The sequence below is a fragment of the Nicotiana tomentosiformis genome, chromosome 4, assembly GCF_000390325.3.
Source record: "Nicotiana tomentosiformis chromosome 4, ASM39032v3, whole genome shotgun sequence".
In the NCBI taxonomy this organism is placed as follows: Eukaryota; Viridiplantae; Streptophyta; class Magnoliopsida; order Solanales; family Solanaceae; genus Nicotiana; species Nicotiana tomentosiformis.
Window position 1 is genome coordinate 107,808,084 of NC_090815.1, and position 8,330 is coordinate 107,816,413.

General features: G+C 38.9%; 1 long non-coding RNA gene across 1 annotated transcript; it reads left to right on the forward strand.

Moving 5' to 3' along the window:
• The first annotated feature begins 431 nt into the window (after positions 1-431).
• LOC117275614 (uncharacterized) lies at positions 432-1,011 on the forward strand. The gene is made up of 2 exons (XR_004505805.2): positions 432-590; positions 809-1,011. It is a non-coding gene; the product is annotated as an uncharacterized lncRNA (long non-coding RNA).
• The last annotated feature ends 7,319 nt before the right edge of the window (positions 1,012-8,330 follow it).

The following is an 8,330-nucleotide window of genomic DNA, read 5'->3' on the forward strand; positions in this document are numbered from 1 at the left end:
ATATATACCCATCAAAAGCCTTTTCTTCCTCCGATATGGGACAATGTCCTTTTCCCAAGAAAAACTCAAATATTTCATTTTCCCTCCATTTCTCATTCACCCTCTTTAAGCTACACAAGCTTAAAATCCCAACATACACTTCTTTTGCTAATTTTCTATTCATAGACCATTTTCAAGTCTCTTAATATTTTGGTAAAGCTTGTACTTGGAGGATAAAGTTTTTAACTAAAGGTGCTTAACCACGTAAAATTAAGAAAGAAATTTCAGCAGGTACGTAAATCAAATACCAATTGTTTTTTAAGTATATGGAGTCATTCACTACATCAAGGTAGGTAGGTCTGCGTACACACTAGACCCCCAAAAATCACTCGTAGGATTATACCGATTTTGTTGTTGTTGAGTCATTCACTTTTTTGCTAGGCTCGTGGTCAAAAAGAAGTTAAGAAAGAAGTTTTAAGGAGATATTTCACTATGAAGGAGCTTGAAGAAGAAATGGCATCCTTGGGTTTTGGGGGACCTAACAACCATTTCAAAGATATCATTTTGAAATTAGTTCTCCCTCGTACCTTACCGCGGGATTTATCAAGAGAGTAAGTATTCTTATCAAATTAGATGGTTTGATAAGAATTCTTATCAGCAAAGATATCTGTTTCTTTGCTGGTTTAGTTTTTTATTCAACTTGTTATTTATGGTCTTTTTCTGTCATATAGTGTGACTATATTGTAGAAGAATTCTCATTTTCACCGAAACTTGATTTCTCCTTTTCCTTCCTTTCCCCCCTTTATAATGTTGTATGCTGTATGTGCAGGCTAGTATGACTGTTGAGTATGATGCGAAGGGAACTGGATCTTGGTTCCTAAAGTTGTAAGATTTTGAGATTTCTCCTTCCCGCCCCTGCCCTACATCCGCAGGGAAGGCAAAACAATAATGATTCAAACTATATTTGCTCCACAATTTGTATTATTTTGTGGTTTAAACTAATAATAATCTAAGATTTTAAGGTGTGCATCATGTGAGTGGCAATTTGAGCCCAAACCCATCCAACCCGCCCAGAGATTAATGGGTTGGGTCGGGGTGAGGTGGGTGGGGTTGGGGTATGGGGGTGGGTTGGTGGGGGTTGGTAGGGATGTGAAATAAGGTAGGGAAGGTTGAGAAAGAGTTTTGGAAAATGTTTTCCCTTCTGTTGATAAGGAAATTATTTTTCTTCAATTGGAGAAAAATGAGATAACGAGGAAAACGTTTTTCAAAATATTTAAGCCAACCAAACATGGAAAAATTGAAAAATATTTTCCTTGGTACCAAACACACCCTAAGTCTCATCTACTATGATATAAATACTACTATGCGGACATCTTATGAATCTCAATATCTACAGGAAAGGGATGATTTCATTGACTCAACTATGTGCCTTTTTATAGTACATTCGGAAGGTAAATCTAAATAGTTAAATACAATAGAGATATTCACAAGAGTTTAAGAATGAGTAAAACTAGAACTTAGTAAACAATATTCACAACAAAATAGAGATATTCACGTTGACGAGACTAATTTGTTAGGATTTGGATTATCTTTATCATTGCCCCGCATTATCTAGTTGACTTGTTGGAAGAATTGCCGCTTAGGAAGAGCCTTTGTTAGTGGATCCGCTAATTGTTCACCTGTTGGTATATGTTTCACGACAAAATTTCCCTTGGAAACTTAATCGCGCAGAAAATGAAAGTCAATGGCCATATGCTTCATCCTAATATGGAAAAAAAGGATTTTTACAAAGATAAGTGGCACCAATATTGTCGCAACATACAACAAGTAATTTTAACTGGATTGGCGAAAGTTCATGCAAAAGATTAGATAGCCAATTTATTTCTGCAACGGTTGTAGCCCCTACTTCATAGTCTTCTTTAGTGGATGGTTTAGCAACTGTACTTGCTTTTTGGAAGACCAACTAATGGATTAGATCCAAGAAAATTAAGTAGGCTGATGTGGACATGTGATCGTCATAACTGTCAGCCCAATCGCCAGTCGGCGTCTTGAGAATGTTGTTAGCGATAGAGACGAAGACTTCTTGAAGTGTAAGCCATAGGAAATAGTGTGTTTGAGGTACCTAAGAAGCATTTTGACAGCTTGCCAATGGTTAACTATTGGAGAATGCATGAATTGAGCTAATTTATTTATTGCAAAGCAGATAGCTGGATGAGTTGGTGATAAGTATTGTAAGGCACCAATAGCTCTTCGATATTCTTTGGCATCTGTTGGGGCGGAGCCATCATTGAGAGACAAATCTGATAAGGAAGACAATGGAATGGATGCCCCTTTGGCATCTAACATATTGTGGATCCAGTATATCAAAAATGTACTAGCGTTGTGTAAGAATTAATCCACTATTGTAGGGAGTAACCTCTACTCCAACGAAATAGTGCAAGCAACCAAGATCTTTAAGAGAGAATCGAGGTGCCAACTTTGCTATAATAGACTGGACAACATACTTTGAGTTGCATGTGATAATAATATCGTCTACATAAACTGGAAGGAAGAGAAGAGAGTCACCACAATGATAGATGAACAGTGAAGTTTCAGAATGAGTATTATTATGAAAGTAAGTAAGAACGAAGCTCCATGTACAAAGCACGAGGAGCTTGGCGGGGACCATAAATAACTTTCTTCATGAGCATACATGATCAGGAAAATGAGGATCCGCAAAGCCTTGAGGTTGTTTTGTAGAAACAGTGTCATGTAAAGAGCCTTGTAAAAAGGAACTATTAACATACAACTAGTGGATAGGCCAACCTAAGATGGAGTCAATCAATGGAGATAATGACATGATTAGTTGTGTGCTTAGCTACGGGGCTGAATGTGGAGTTGAAGTCAAGGCCTGGTCGTTGGGTATATCCTTTAGCGACAAGTCGAGCTTTGTAGCGTTCTATTGTGCCATCAGGATTGTGTTTGATTTTGAAAATCCATTTTCATCCTATGGCATTATGATGAGGAGAGGGGGTACCAAAAAACATATTTGACTGCACTGCAGAGCATCAAATTCTGCTTGTAATGTAAACATCATTGAGGATGTCGACTAGCTTGACAATATGTACTAGGTGCCAACAAAAGAGGGATGAGCATGTTGTAGCCAAATTACCAAACACCTCTTTTAGTTTGAAAATATTGTTCATTAACCGTGTCACTGGTCGATTGAGTGATGAATCATGCTAGTTAGATAGCAGAGTCTGAGATGCAAGTACCGGAAGAGGAAGGATATGTGGCTGAGTTGAGTCCTGAGGTTGAAAAGTTTCATTTCCAGTAGTGTCGGCTGTAGAAGTAGGACTAGTATATGCAGCAAGTGAAGCCGATAAAGGAGACGATAGGGATGAAGAAGTTACATGTGATGGTGAGACAGTGATCTCGTCACTAGTCAAGGCAGAGTTACGGGAAACTCTGCTTGCTGGAACTGTTGATATGTCATTAGGCAAGGAACTTGTAGAAGGAATTGCCACTTCTCCCGTAGGTGGAGAAGGTTCAGTGGTATGGATTAGACAAGACTTCAGATCTGTAGGATTGACGCGAGGAAGATAATTTTGGTAGTTAGTTAAAGGAAACACTGACTCTACAAAAATCACATGTCGAGAAGAATATAAATTCTGAATTTTAGGGTCGTAGCAGATGTATCCACTTCACATGTTTGCATACCCCATAACGATACATGGATTTGATTTGCTATCTAATTTGTGGTTTATTTATGGCTTGATCCATTAATAGCATAAAAAACATAATACGTGGAGTTGTGAGTAGTTTGGAGCAAACGCTTCATATGGAAATTTATTTTTAAGAGTGGGTGTGGGTGTTGGATTGATCAAGTATATGGCTGCTTGACATGCCGATGGCCAGAAATGAAGTGGAACATAAGCATAGTATAGTAATATAAGGGTTGTCTTGGATACTACGCTGAGAGTGGGGTCTTGGAACATAGGAATTTTGACTGAAAAATCTATAGAGTTAGCAAAGATTCTCGAGAAAAAGAAGATTAATATAAATTGTGTACATGAGACTAGGTGGGTAGGAGATAAGATGCGTGATATAGACAAGTTCAAACTATGGTATTCTGGGAGGGTGGGGGAAGGAATAGGTTAGGTATCTTGGTTGATGAGGACCTCCATGAAGTTTCAGAATTTGTTCGGAAGGATGAATTTTCTATGTTGAAGCTTTGAGTTGGAAGAGTCGATCAAGTTTGAGTTTTAGTATTTGACTTTAGATTGGAGTTTTAATGATTCCAATAGCTCCGTATGGTGATTTTGGACTTAGGAGCGTGTCCGAAAAATTATTTTGAAGTATGTAGTTGAATTTGGCTTGAAATGGATAAAATAGAAAGTTAAGTTTGGAAGTTTGACCGAGCAGTTGAATTTTCGATATCGGGGTCAAAATCCAATTCTGAAAATTGAAATAGCTCTGTTATGTCATTTTTGACTTGTGTGCAAAATTCGAGGTGAATCGGACTTGATTTGATAGGTTTCGGCATCGATCGTAGAAGTTGGAATTTCCTTAGTTTTAATAGGCTTGAATTGGAATGCGATTCACTTTTTGATTTATTTGAGGCCCGACTAAGTTCGTATCGTGTTTTAGGACTTGTTGGTACATTCAGACAGAGTTTCGAGTGGCTCGAATAAGTTCCGGGGTGAGTTTTGAGCGAGTCCGGGCATTTCGGCACTCTGACGATGTTATGGAGCAGTTGAAGTGCGGAGGGCACATTTTAGAGCGCAAAAGTGCGGCCGCAAACTCCCAAAGTGCTGGGTCAGCAGGAATTTTGCGGACCGCTGTTGAAATTGTGTGGTCCGCAGAATTCTTCTCGCGGCCGCAGAAAGGTGATTTCGCAGGTTCGCTAGTCCGACTTCGGAAGCTTATATCTTATAATCTACAAGAAAGTTGGAGATGATTCAAAAACAAAAGTTGTAGCTCTATCAATTAGTATTTTGAGATGGAAATTTGGGAAAAATTATAGAAATTTCATAAAATGAATTTTTGGGATTTGAATGTCGATTCGAAGTCAGATTTGAGTGAAACTAGTATGGTTGGACTCGTAATTGAATGGGGACTCCGCGAGGAAGCACTTGCACCGGAAGCAGGTCCGATGATATCCGTTCGGGTAAAGGCCTTCTGCAGTAACCTCATCGCATCTGCGTGATCAGCCAAAACATCCTCCTCGGGGACGGTAACAGAGCCCTGCAGAAGACCTGAATTCAACATAAAGAAGAAAAGTTAGCCACTTTTCCTATATGTGAGATAAAAACAAAACAAGTTCAACTTGCCATGATTTTTTGCTTCCACCTGTAAGGGCCAAATCTTTCCACCGGCGGGTCTCAGGCATGGTGATCCCCAAAATCTTCTGGACCCACTGGTTCAAGCCTTCAACCCTTGGTGGTGTCCACCGATTTGCTAAAATAATGAAAAAAGAAGGATCAGTGATGGCATGGGACAACCTTTAACCAGAAGAAAGGACAGACCTTGAACTTACGTGTACCATTCATGATTCAGGAAAGGATGGAGTTTCGGTCGGGATGATGTCCTCGGTGGCAACTACAACGAACCGCTCCATCCATCCACAATCGTTGTCATCATCCATGCTGGTGAGCAACGCATGATGACCACGTTTGCTGAAGTTAATCATTCCCTCACGGAAAATCTTGGGGAATCTTTCATCAGTCGAGCCAGGGAGAGCTCTTCCCCCGTCTCCTGGCATTGACGTCGAAGATAGGCTACCGTCTACCACACAGAAGGGCTCACCTGTGCCAAGCAGACCTGGTAACGGAAGCAAAACTCCAAGATTATGGAGTCAAGTCCCTCGCTCAATGAGAATGGTCCCAAAGTGAAAGGATATGTATAAACGTATATATAACCCTTCTTGGGGAAGGTTAACCACTCCGCTAGATCAGGAGCGATAAGGTTCAAATCATAGCAATCATAGTCTTCCTTCACAGCAGGGATGCTAGAAGGACGGATAGAAGAAGGATATACACCAACATCCCAGGTGCGGGAGTTAGCAGAAGGGAACTTCTTTTTGAAGTCCTTAGCCGTAGTAAGCTTTCTGGGGATAATGGTTCTCACTGTAAGAAGAGCAACATCATCAATTCTTCCTTGTTCTTTGATGAACATTTAGTTTTTCGAAGAGGAGGCCATAGTTAACAGAAGGAAGTAAGGGTTTCTCTGAAAAAGAAGGTTAAAAGAAGTTGAAAGCAAGAGTGAGTTGAGTAAAGAAAGTTTGAGAGAGTTCGAAAAACTATAAAGTGTAAAAGAAGAAGATTTAAGTGTACAAGTAAAGGGATATGCAACTAAAATTATGGCCATGATTACCTCGAGAACCGGCAAAAATATTGTTGAATCATGGGATGACACGTTTTTGGAGCATTAAATGCGTTAAATGCGGAGAGATGTGCATCTAATCAAGCGTCAGAAACTTTTCAGAGGGGATCAGAGAATTTCCCGCCAAGAAAGGTATTGGTATCTTCACCAACTTCCCGGTGACATAAGGATGTGCCATCGGAAAGCAGGGGGACTATCTCTATAGGGCAAAATCTTTTCACATTAAATGCTCGCATAATAGAGCGGCACGTGGAGCCGAATATAGATGGAAAATGAGGCAGGTGAAAATTAAGTCCGGGAGCAGCAATCTCGGTTGTCCCCGAAGGGAATGTTGCTCATAAAAACAAATAAATGTCTGCCATCCGGTAGCATTCAATGAAGAATATTCTGCAGTATTAAATACATAGTCCATTATAGAGAGCAAGGAATTCATAACTTGTCGTTATACATTCTTCAATGCCCCCCATAATTGTCATTTAAGGGAGGCTTGATCCTAGGATCTTGTTTCCTAGGTGCAACTATAAATAGCGAGTTCAACAGCCATTAGAGGGGGACGAATTTTCTGACAAACTCATGCTATATACTATTCAAAAGCTCACTAACATTTTATTTTTTGCTTATTAATATTGCTATTGCTGCCTTCGAAAGCTCTGCTCCCGGAACCAAGCTATCTATTGTCTTATCTCGACTTCAACGCTAAGTTTTGTATTCTTATTTAATTTATTTATTATTTTGGGATTAAATCGATTCGCTTACCTATAAACCACGTTTAAATTTAACTATATCATTTTACGATTAAACAAACCTCCCGCAAAATCCCACAGTCAAATTTTTAGGCAGAATGTTATTTAGAACTATTATTATGGAGTTCGATATTTTATTCGGTATTGCTTTATCATTGCTAAACTTTTTGCTTTCGTTTAACGGTTTAACCATAGCCGATGGAAAGGAGGAGGAAAAACAGATGGTGGAGGAGTTTTCACTTTTTGGAGAAAAGACAACAAAGTCCCTATCATTGTTCTTATTTAAAGTGTTGTTTGGGATTATGAGAAAGCAAATCATATATAATGCTAATGTAGTAGGTTACCAAAATCCTATATATATGTTGCACTCTCTAACACTAGGAAATACATCTATTCTTTCCTCATGCTTATACTTTTTCCTCTTCGTTTTGTATAACAAGCCCAAAAGTCATGTCTTTTGATCATGTCCATTAGTAAAAGAAACAGTTCCAACATACTATTACCCTTCCAACCATTCCATCGAAAGTTTAGAAGGTGAAGAGAATTACTGGCTTTTCAGTTTGTCATCTTTAATTTAATATTTATTATACAATATTTTGGGAGTTTTGAGAATAACCAATATTAGAAGGCATTCGTGAGATATGAGAGAAAGTTGCAATGAAAGCTAAGGCTCCATCTTTTTTTTTTAGTACTAACACGATTTTATATATTATTTACTAAAAAGAGTTTAACATATTACAATCCGTAGAGTCACCTGTGGTGACATTGGGGTTAGGTATCCTCTTAGAAAACACGTGATTATCACATACAATATTTTTATTTCCTAGAGTTGTAAGCATATGACAATCTGAAGTAGGTAGTTGTTTAGAAAAGTTGCATTCCCCGCTCATGTCCGTACTTAATTGTTGCATCACAAAAAAGGGCGGTTCAGCAAACAGTTTTGATCTTTCGGATTTATATTGCTTGTTTTCTAAGATTTTTTTGGCATCTTTAGCTAGTGCATCAGCTACTGCATTTCCTTGTCTGAAATTATGCCGCCCTTCTCCTGGCGCATTAATGACCTGCAAGAGTAGATAAGATTAGCAAGAACATCGTGCCAATTGTTTAGTGCATTTATCACCTCGACAGTCAGTTTCCACTTCTAATGGGAATAGATCAAACCTTGTCGCCAGTTGCAGCCCTTCCTGGAGTGCCTGCAGTTCAACATGTAAAGGAAAGAGACCATTACAATATTTTTGGAATCCT